Below are 9111 nucleotides of genomic sequence, written 5' to 3'. Positions count from 1 at the left end.
GTGTGTGTGTGTGTGTGTGTGTGTGCATGTGTGCACATGTGTGTATGTACGCCTATGGGGGCACACATGACATGCTGTGCTTTCATGTGTGCATATATGAACCCCAGAGAGACATCTGGTGTCTTCTTTGGTCACTCTCCACATTATTAAGACAAGATTTCTCACTGGCTTGTAGCCTTTGCAGTTTTCAAGGTAACTGGGCAAGTCCCCGGGATCTGCTGTTTTCAGTCCTAACTCACGGATTGCAAGCACACCACCACACCCAGTTTTTATGTGTCTGCTGGGGATTTGAATTCATGACCTAATACCTGTGTCCAATGAGTAATCTACTACTAAACCTCTATATTTTCACAGCTTCTGCGTGTTGCACTGTAACTGACCGTATTGCATACCTGAGAAGAATCAAAAGCAGTTTTTTTTTAAGTGGCTTTAAAAAATTTCTTATACAATCAGCTTAAAGACAAGGTGACACTTAACCAAGAAAGGGAAAGTTCTCATAGAACAGAATATTAATTATTAACAAGTTTATTTCATCTGCCTTATTGTTTACAAACAAATTATAAGGTCTTTAGTGCTTACACTATACGTATTTGAACATTAGAGGAACCACACAGTTAGATGTAACCCATTCCTGGCCCTGGAGATTTCATTTGGTGGCAAAAGATGTCTAGTTGGGCCATTGTCTCCCCTGTTATTTGGTGACTCCATATAGATTTCTATCATATATGTGTCTATATTAGGAAGGTTTTATGGTACTAGGCTTCCATATGACCCTCAAATGGCCCTTAGAGTTAGCTGTCCCTCCCCAAGTTCCCTCCATCACACCCTCATCTCTCATCCCCATTTTATCCTCCTGCTCTTGTCTCCCCTGTGTCTCTATAACTGTATCGTCTATTTCTCCTTTCATAGTAGATCTCCCATACCATCCTCATCCCTTACTCAATACCTACTCTCCTTGGTTATATGAATTGTAGCTTGCTTATAGAAGCCTTGAAAACTGACATCTACATATAAGACAATGCATACAATATTTGCCTTTTTCGACCTGGGTTACCTCGGATAGGGTGGCTTTTTTCCAGTTCTATCCATTTACCTGAAATATTCATGATTTTGCTTTAACAGCTACATGATATTCTATTATGTGCATGTACCATATCTTCATTGTCTATCCGTCAGTTGATGAGCATCTAGGCTATTTCCAAATTCTGGTAATTTTGAATAGTTCAGCAATGAACACGATTAAGCAAGTGTCTGTACTAGGATGTACACCTTCAGGTGCTGTTTTTAACTAGTGAGCGGATCCAGAGTGGGTATATACATAAGAGTGGGCTAGATGGATCTTGAGGTAGATCTATTCCCAGCTTCCTGAGAAACCCCCATACATATCTTCATAGTGACTGTGTAAGTTTGCTCCTCACCAGCAATAAGTGTTCCCCTTTCTCCGCATCTTTGCCAGCATGAACTGTCCTTTCTTTTGTTGACTTTGGCCATTCTGACTGGGGTAAGATGAAATTCAAAGTAGTTTTCATAAGTATTTTCTGATGGCTAAGGACGTTGAACATTTCCTTAAGTGTTTCTCAGTTGTTTGTGTTTCGTCTTTCGAGAACACTCTGTTTAGTTCTATGCCCCATTTCTGTTCAGTTTTTTTTTAGTTCTTTATATAGTTCAGATAATATGACCTTTATCAGATGTGTAATTAGTAAAGTTCTTTTCCCATCTTGCAACTTGTTAAAATGATGGTGTCCTATGTCATACAGAAGCATCTCGGTTTCTTGAGGATCCGTTTATTGTTGATCTTAGTGCCTGCGCTATTGTTTTTCTGTTCAGAAAGTCAACTCCCGTGTCAATGTATTCAAGACTATTCCTCACTTTCTCTTCTCTCAGATTCAGAGTATAGAGACTTTGGTTGGCGTCCTTGATCCACTTGATACTGGGTTTTTTTTTTGCAAGGTGATAAATATGAATCTATTTGCATTCTTCTACATGCAGTCATATGGTGTGACCTGTACCATTTGTTAAGGGTGCTATCTTTCTTCCCATAGGTATTTTTTGTTTCTTTGTCAAAAATCAGGTATTCATACAAGGGGGACTTATGTCTGGATCTTCAATTAGAGTTCATTGGTCAGCATAACTAATGTTATGCCGACACCATATTTTATTAATATAACTCTACAGTACAAATTGAAACCTGGGATGAGCTCCAAAAGCCCTTTTTTATTCAGGATTACTTTAGCTATTCTGGGTTTTTTGTGTATCTTTATGAAGTTGAAAAATCTTATTTCAATTCCTGTGAAGAATTATGTTGGAAATTTGATGGCGATTGTATTGAATCTTTAGATTATTTGGTAGGATGTCCATTTTCACTATGTTAATCCTACTGACTGTGAGCATGGGTGACCTTTCTTTTTATTGGTGTCATTGTCATTTTCTTTCTTTGATGTCTTAAAGTTTTTAATAGGCAAGACTTTTGCCTGCTTGGTTACTTATCCCAAGTTATTTGTCACTTTGAGGCTATTGTTAAAAGTATTATTCCCTTGGTTTCCTTCTCAGTCTGTCATTTATATATAGAAGGGCTTCCGAGTTTTGCCTGCTAATTTTGCATCCTGCTACTTTTATGAAGGTGTTTATCAGCTGTAGGAGTTCTGCGCTAGAGTTGTTTGGGGTCTTTTATATATAAAATCATCAACAGCAAATAAAGGTACTTTGACTTCTTCCTTTCCTATTTGAATCCCCTTGATCTCCTTCGGTTGTCTTATTACTCTAGCTAAGACTTCAAGTACTGCCTTGAATAGGTATGGAGAAAGTGGACAGCCCAGACTTGTGCTAGATTTTCACGGAAATGTTTTGAGTTTCTCTCCAGGTTGGTGGTGGCTGTGGATTTGCCATAAATTGCCTTTATTATGTTGAAGTATGCCCCTGCAAACCTAGTCCCTCCCGGACATTTATCATGAAGGATGTTGGATTTTGTCAGAGGACATGACTGCATCTAAAGAGATGATCTTTTTTTGTTTTGTTTTGTCTTTCAGTCTGTTTAAGTGGTGGAGTACATTTATTTATTTGCATTTGTTGAATCATCCACGCTCCCCTGAGATAAATCCTACTGGATCATGGCAAATAATCCTATTAATGTGTTGTTGGGTTTACAGGTATTTCACTGAGCATTTTTAACATCTAGTTCATAATGGGTATCCAATAGTGATTTTCTTTATTTGGCCTTTGCATGGTCTAGATATCAGGGTAATTATGACCTTATTAAAAAATTATAAAAACATACATACATACATACATACATACATACCCTGGGACTGTTTCTTCAGTTTCCATTGTAGAATGACCTGAGGAGTACTGAGGTGGCATTCGTTTGTCATTGAATGTCTGGTAAAAAATCTGCACTGAATCCATCTGGTCTGGGCTTTTCTTAGTAGGGAGACTTAATTTCTGCCTCAATTTCACATGGAGTCCTGGGTCTGTTTAAATTGCTTCCCTGATCTTGATTTAACATTAGTAGGTCGTATATATCAAGCAATTCATCCACTTCTTTTGGGTTTTCCAGTTTGGCAGAGTAAAGATTTTACAGTATGTCTTTATGACTCTCTGAATTTCCTTGGTGTCTGCAGTAATGTCCCTTTTTATCTCTAATTTTATTGGTCCAGCTCTTCTCTCTGTGTCTTGAAGTAAATATTGTTTATGGTGTGTCAATCTTGTTGATTTGCTCAAAGAACTAACTCTACATTTTATTTATCTTTTTATTATTTTGTTGTTTGTTTGTTTGTTTCTATCTTATTGGTTTCAACTCTGAGTTTAATTCTTTCTTGTCATTAGTGTTGTGAGCCTTCATGGTGTACCATAGGTTTGGATATGTTGCGTTTTTATTTTCATTCAATTAAAAAAAGTTTTTAAGTTCCCTTTTGGTCTCTGCCTTGACCCATTTTTTTATTTGGTATTGATGGTTCCATTTCCATAAGTTTGTATAGTTTCTGCTGTTGATATCCAGCTTTAGAGTGGTCAGATAGGATGTGTGGTGTTATTTCAATATTCTTGTATGTGTTCAGACTTGCTTTGTGTCCAGATATGAGGTCAATTTGGAGAAGGTTTCATAAGCTGCAGAGAAGAAGGTGTACTCTGTAGAGTTTAAGAGAAATGTTCTGTAGGTGTATATAGAGCCATTTGATTTATAACATTATTTAGCTCCAACATTTATGTTTGGGTTTTGTTTAATGACCTGTCTGTTGGTGAAAGAAAAGTATTGAAGTCACACACTATCACTATGGTGATATGACACACAGGGTCATTATGTGATCTTAGTCATAGTAATGTTTCTTCTATGGACTTAGTTACAATAGTGTTTAGTGCATACCTGTTTAGGACTATAATTTCTCTTTAATTTTTCCCAGGATGAGTATATAGTGTCCTTCCCTACTCTTCTGATTAATCTTGGCTTACAGTCTATTTTGTCAGACATTAAAATGACTACATCTACTTTCTTCTTGAATCCTTCTGCTTGGAATATTTTTTTCCGTCCTTTTACCCTGGGGTGATGTCTATCCTTGCTGTTGAGGTGCGTGTCTTGGATACAGCAGAAACAAATGGATCCTGCTTTCTAATCCAATCTGTCAGTTTGTGTCTTTTTATTGGGGAATTGAGATCATTAATATTGACATTCATCAAGAAGTATTGACTGATTCCTGCTAATTGTTTTTTGTTATGGTGTGGATTTCCTCCCTCTTTTGATTTACTGCTCTGAAATTTTTTATCCCTTGCATTTTCTTGTGTTTGGTTAAGTACTACTTCAGATTGAAGTTTCCTTCTAGCACCTTGCGTAGACCTGAACTGGTAGATAGATGATCGCTTAAATTCGGTTTTATTGTAGATTTTCTTTCTTCATCAATTTTTATTGATGATTTTTCTGGGTTGGCATCTGTGGTATCTTGGAGGTTATAAAACAGCCATCAAGCCCTCTGGCTTTCAGTCTCCATTGAGACTTGGTCTTTACCTCCTTACAGCTTTTAATATCCTTTCTCTGTTTTGTATATTTAACATTTTTATTATATGCCATTGGAAATTTATTTTTTGGTCCAGTCTATTTGGTGTTCCATATGCTTTTTGTACCTTAATAGGCATCTTCTTCTTTAGATTGGAGAAAATTTCTTTTATGATTTTGTTGTAAAATGCTTTCTGTGCCTTTTGACCTGGTTTTCTTAACTTTCTTCTACCCCTAGTCTTCACAGATTTAGTCTTTTCATAGTCTCTCAGATTTCCTGGATGTTTTGTGCCTGGATGTTTTTTAGACTTAACATTTTCTTTGAGATACTTATTTCTTCTACCTTCTCTTCAACACCTGAGATTCTCTCTTCTATGTTTTATAATCTGTTGGTGAAACTTACCTGTGAAGTTTTTGCTTGGTATCTTAAGTTCTTCATTTCCAGTTTTTTTTCTTTAGTAATTTTGGTTCTTTGCCAAATTCTATTTTCATGTATTGAATTGTTTTCTTGAGTTTTATGTAATTTTGTGTGTGTGTCTGTCTGTCTGTCTGTCTGTTGAGGGATTAATTGACATCCTTTGTAAGCTCCTTGAACATACTCAAAGTTGCTATTCTGAAATCCTTGTCATATACTTCAACTATATTGCATTTATCGGGGACCCTGCAAAAGAGCTGTTGAATTCTGCTGGAAACATGTTATCTTGTTTGTTCATGTTTGTGTTTTTGCACTGAGATCTGAGAAGCAATATTTCTTGATGTCCATATCTGAATTGGCTTTGTTGGGTGGATTTTCCATTCTCTGGTTTTTGTTGCCCTCTCCGGATCCTAGGCAAGCGTGGTGACTGCGGAGTCCCTGGGAGAGATTGCTTGTGAGTCACAGACCAGTGTGGCCACTTACAGTCCTTGCTAGAAAGGTTGGTGGCCGACAGAGAGAAGGGGGATAGGCTAGAAGAGAGAGCTGAGAGGATCAGTGGGAAAGAGTTAAGTAGCGTCTTCATCAAGAGATAGAGCCCCCCAGGAATTCACTATAAAATATTTTTATTTGATGTCTCTTCAAACACATCAACTCTGGGCATTCAGATATTTAGCTAAGGATTTCCCTTCTTTTATATAGTTTTGCAATCCTATGTTATTAGAGCTATAAGAGGATCTTTATGATCATAGAAACCTTATTATGGAAGCTTTCATCCATGGCTTATAGAAATCTAATGTGAGTTAAGCCAGTTTCTCATCAAGCTAAATGCTCAATGCTCACCTGACATTAAGAATCCAATTACAAGGCTAATAATTTAGAGAGCTTTCCTAACATGTGGGAGGCTCTCTAAGTACAATTCCCAGCACCAAAATAAAATAAAAATAATTGGTTTTGGTTCTGTCAGTTGTGTCTCAATAAAGTTGTATAGAAGGGAAGTCCAGAAAAAAAAAAGTCCCAAAAGTCTAGAAGGGAAGGAAAAAAGGGTTTTCCTTTCTTCCCTTGTCTCTGCTGTCCTTCGAAAGCATCAGTCTCACTTCCATCTCCTTACATGATCAGAGTGGTCCAGCAGCTACTGCAGGATCATTCTGTATCTGTGTCTGTATTCACGAGCATCATCCTCACTTCCATCTCCCTAGATGACCAGAGCGGTCCAGCAGCTACTGCAGAATCATTCTGTATGAGCTTAACAACACAGTGAAAACAAATTCCCCTCTCAACAGTTCCAGCAACAATTATGACCAAAATGACTTTCCAGGGAAAGGAAAAAGTCTGGAAAGTTAACATTTGCAATTCCCAAGGTCAAGTTCAACCCGCCAAGATGAGACTATTAAATGTGGCTCAGGAGTCCATCACGTAGCTTTTCCACCATGGAGATGTGTGGCACACAGGTAACCTCAAGACCATAGTCACATGAAATGCAGCCTAACAACTAGAAATGACGAATTTTGAACTTTTATAGTATTTGTCTCAATGTAATTTAATTATGAGTTTGCATAATCTGTAATGGCTGCATGTCACAAATTGTTTGCAAAATTAGAAAGTTACTGATTTCCTTTTGTAGACCAGTATGAACTAGCACCCCCTCCCAGAAAAAATTTCCAGATGTGTGGTTTTACAAGAGGCTGGAGTCACATGCCCATTTTCAGTTCCATCTCTGTATCCGCAGGGATGTAATGTTTTGACTGGCCATGCGGCTCAGGAAGGAGTCAGGCTACCCACTGCAGTCTGACACTGTGGAAGGTAATGAGTGGTTCGGAGATGGAAAATGAGGGCAAGGAGGTTGGGACAGGACCTTTCTAACTCTTTAACAACTCAAGGAGAGACAAGAAGCACGAGCATAGAGTTTATTGGACACTTGAAGAAGATCGTGCTGAATTTTTCACCTAGTACCACAAGTACACAGAACTCTATCTATGAGAAATCGAAGGCCTGGGCATGGTAACTGACTGGCTCAGAACCCCAAACACGCAGTGAGTCTCAGAGGCAGAAAACAGAGCAGACTTTTGCAATGGACTAGTCAGTCATATCTCATTATATCCTGAAAATAATGTGTAAAGACCAACAAACACCTTAAAATGCTATTTAACCTAAGAATTTAGCATTTGTGAGCTAGTTTCAAGACAGATTTGCTCAGTGGTCCCTTTTTAGGAATGCTCACTCCAGCGTTGTCAAAAGAGATTGCAGATAATTTAAATAGATGCTAGTAAGCAAAGAGTTAAATAATATCTATCATTTTTATGTCATGATTACATAATTTGTCCTAATATACCTCCTGAAGAGAAATGAAGTCTGTAATGTAGGATTTGTTTAATGCTTTTAACTCACGTTTTGTTGGTGTGTCTTCATTGTACGTAGTGATGGGTGTCATAAAGGCAATGTCTTTCAAATGCACTAAGTCTTTGACTGTATCCCCTCTCCCCACCGTCCATATCCCTCCCTTAGACCTCCCCCTCGTCTCCTTCTCCCAGGTCACCCTTTTATATTCATGCCATATGTAGAAATCATTTTATGTGTCTCGATAAAAATCTAGGATCCTATTTTTATATGGAAAAAGAAACATGTCTGAAAAGACAGAGCATATTAAAGTATTAACCAGGATCATCCCTATGGTGAACAAAAATTGTCTTTTAGTAGTTATTACTTTTGCATTTTTAAAGGTTGTTTACATGTTCAACCCATTGACTACAAGAACTGAGTTCTGCCTGCAATCGTTGTTAGTATTCGTTGTCACCAGTACTGCTTTCATCCTTGTTTAAACCCTGTGGAAATTATTCTGCTGGGAATTAGTCCATCTTGTGGCAAAGAGAAGGGGGCATACTAACCAGGGAGAGGGACCTGTATTCCAGCCCCCAGCACCAAGCCCTGCCTTTTTGTTACTCTGTGCATGCTAACTCTTTCAAACTTCTTCTAAATTAGTGAGAAGCTGTCTGCTTTGCAAAATCGCTGTAAAACGCAGAAATGGCTGTCAGCTCGGACTTTGTCCAAGAATCCCCCGCTTTCCCATTTCAAGAACCAACTCAGGGTCATCAGCTTTTGAATCTCACTCCAATAATGGTGCAGGAAACCCAAAAGACCCGGTTTTGAAATTTATACGTCTAGAGGAAATTGAAAAGACAAAATGATGTAAAGGGTGTGAAACAGGGGGACAATTATATATAGAAAACTAACTTTTTTCACGTCACTTAAAGGAAAGTATGTATCTTTTGCCAATCACAGTTGGTTTTTAGATGATCCAGATTCCCAAATTGAAGACAGTCACCAAATAAATGCACATGTCCAGGAGAGCCCCCCCTCCACCCACCCCAGTAGAAATCTACAACTCTAGAAATGCCTTTGTTTTTCAAGGAAAATAGAGAAATAAGAGACAACCACAGCTCTTCACAAAAACCAGCTCCAAAACCCAGATATCAACGTCACAGCTCTTGCTTTGGAAAGAAAGCTTCACTTAGAAATGGAAGATCTGATCCTTGGCCTGGCTCTGCAATCTACAGGCTCTGGGATGTGATGGAGGTATACCAAACACTAAACACGAAAGCCAGTCTTTTGGTCACTAAATACAAACAGCATGGCAGCAGCGCAGTTATGCATACAAAGGCTGGTAGATATGGGATGCTCAGTAACTATGTGGTGAGTCGGCCAATGGTATCAAACTGCC

This window comes from Microtus pennsylvanicus, chromosome 2 (genome assembly GCF_037038515.1).
Source record: "Microtus pennsylvanicus isolate mMicPen1 chromosome 2, mMicPen1.hap1, whole genome shotgun sequence".
Classification (NCBI taxonomy): domain Eukaryota; kingdom Metazoa; phylum Chordata; class Mammalia; order Rodentia; family Cricetidae; genus Microtus; species Microtus pennsylvanicus.
Note: the sequence above shows the minus strand (reverse complement) of the source record.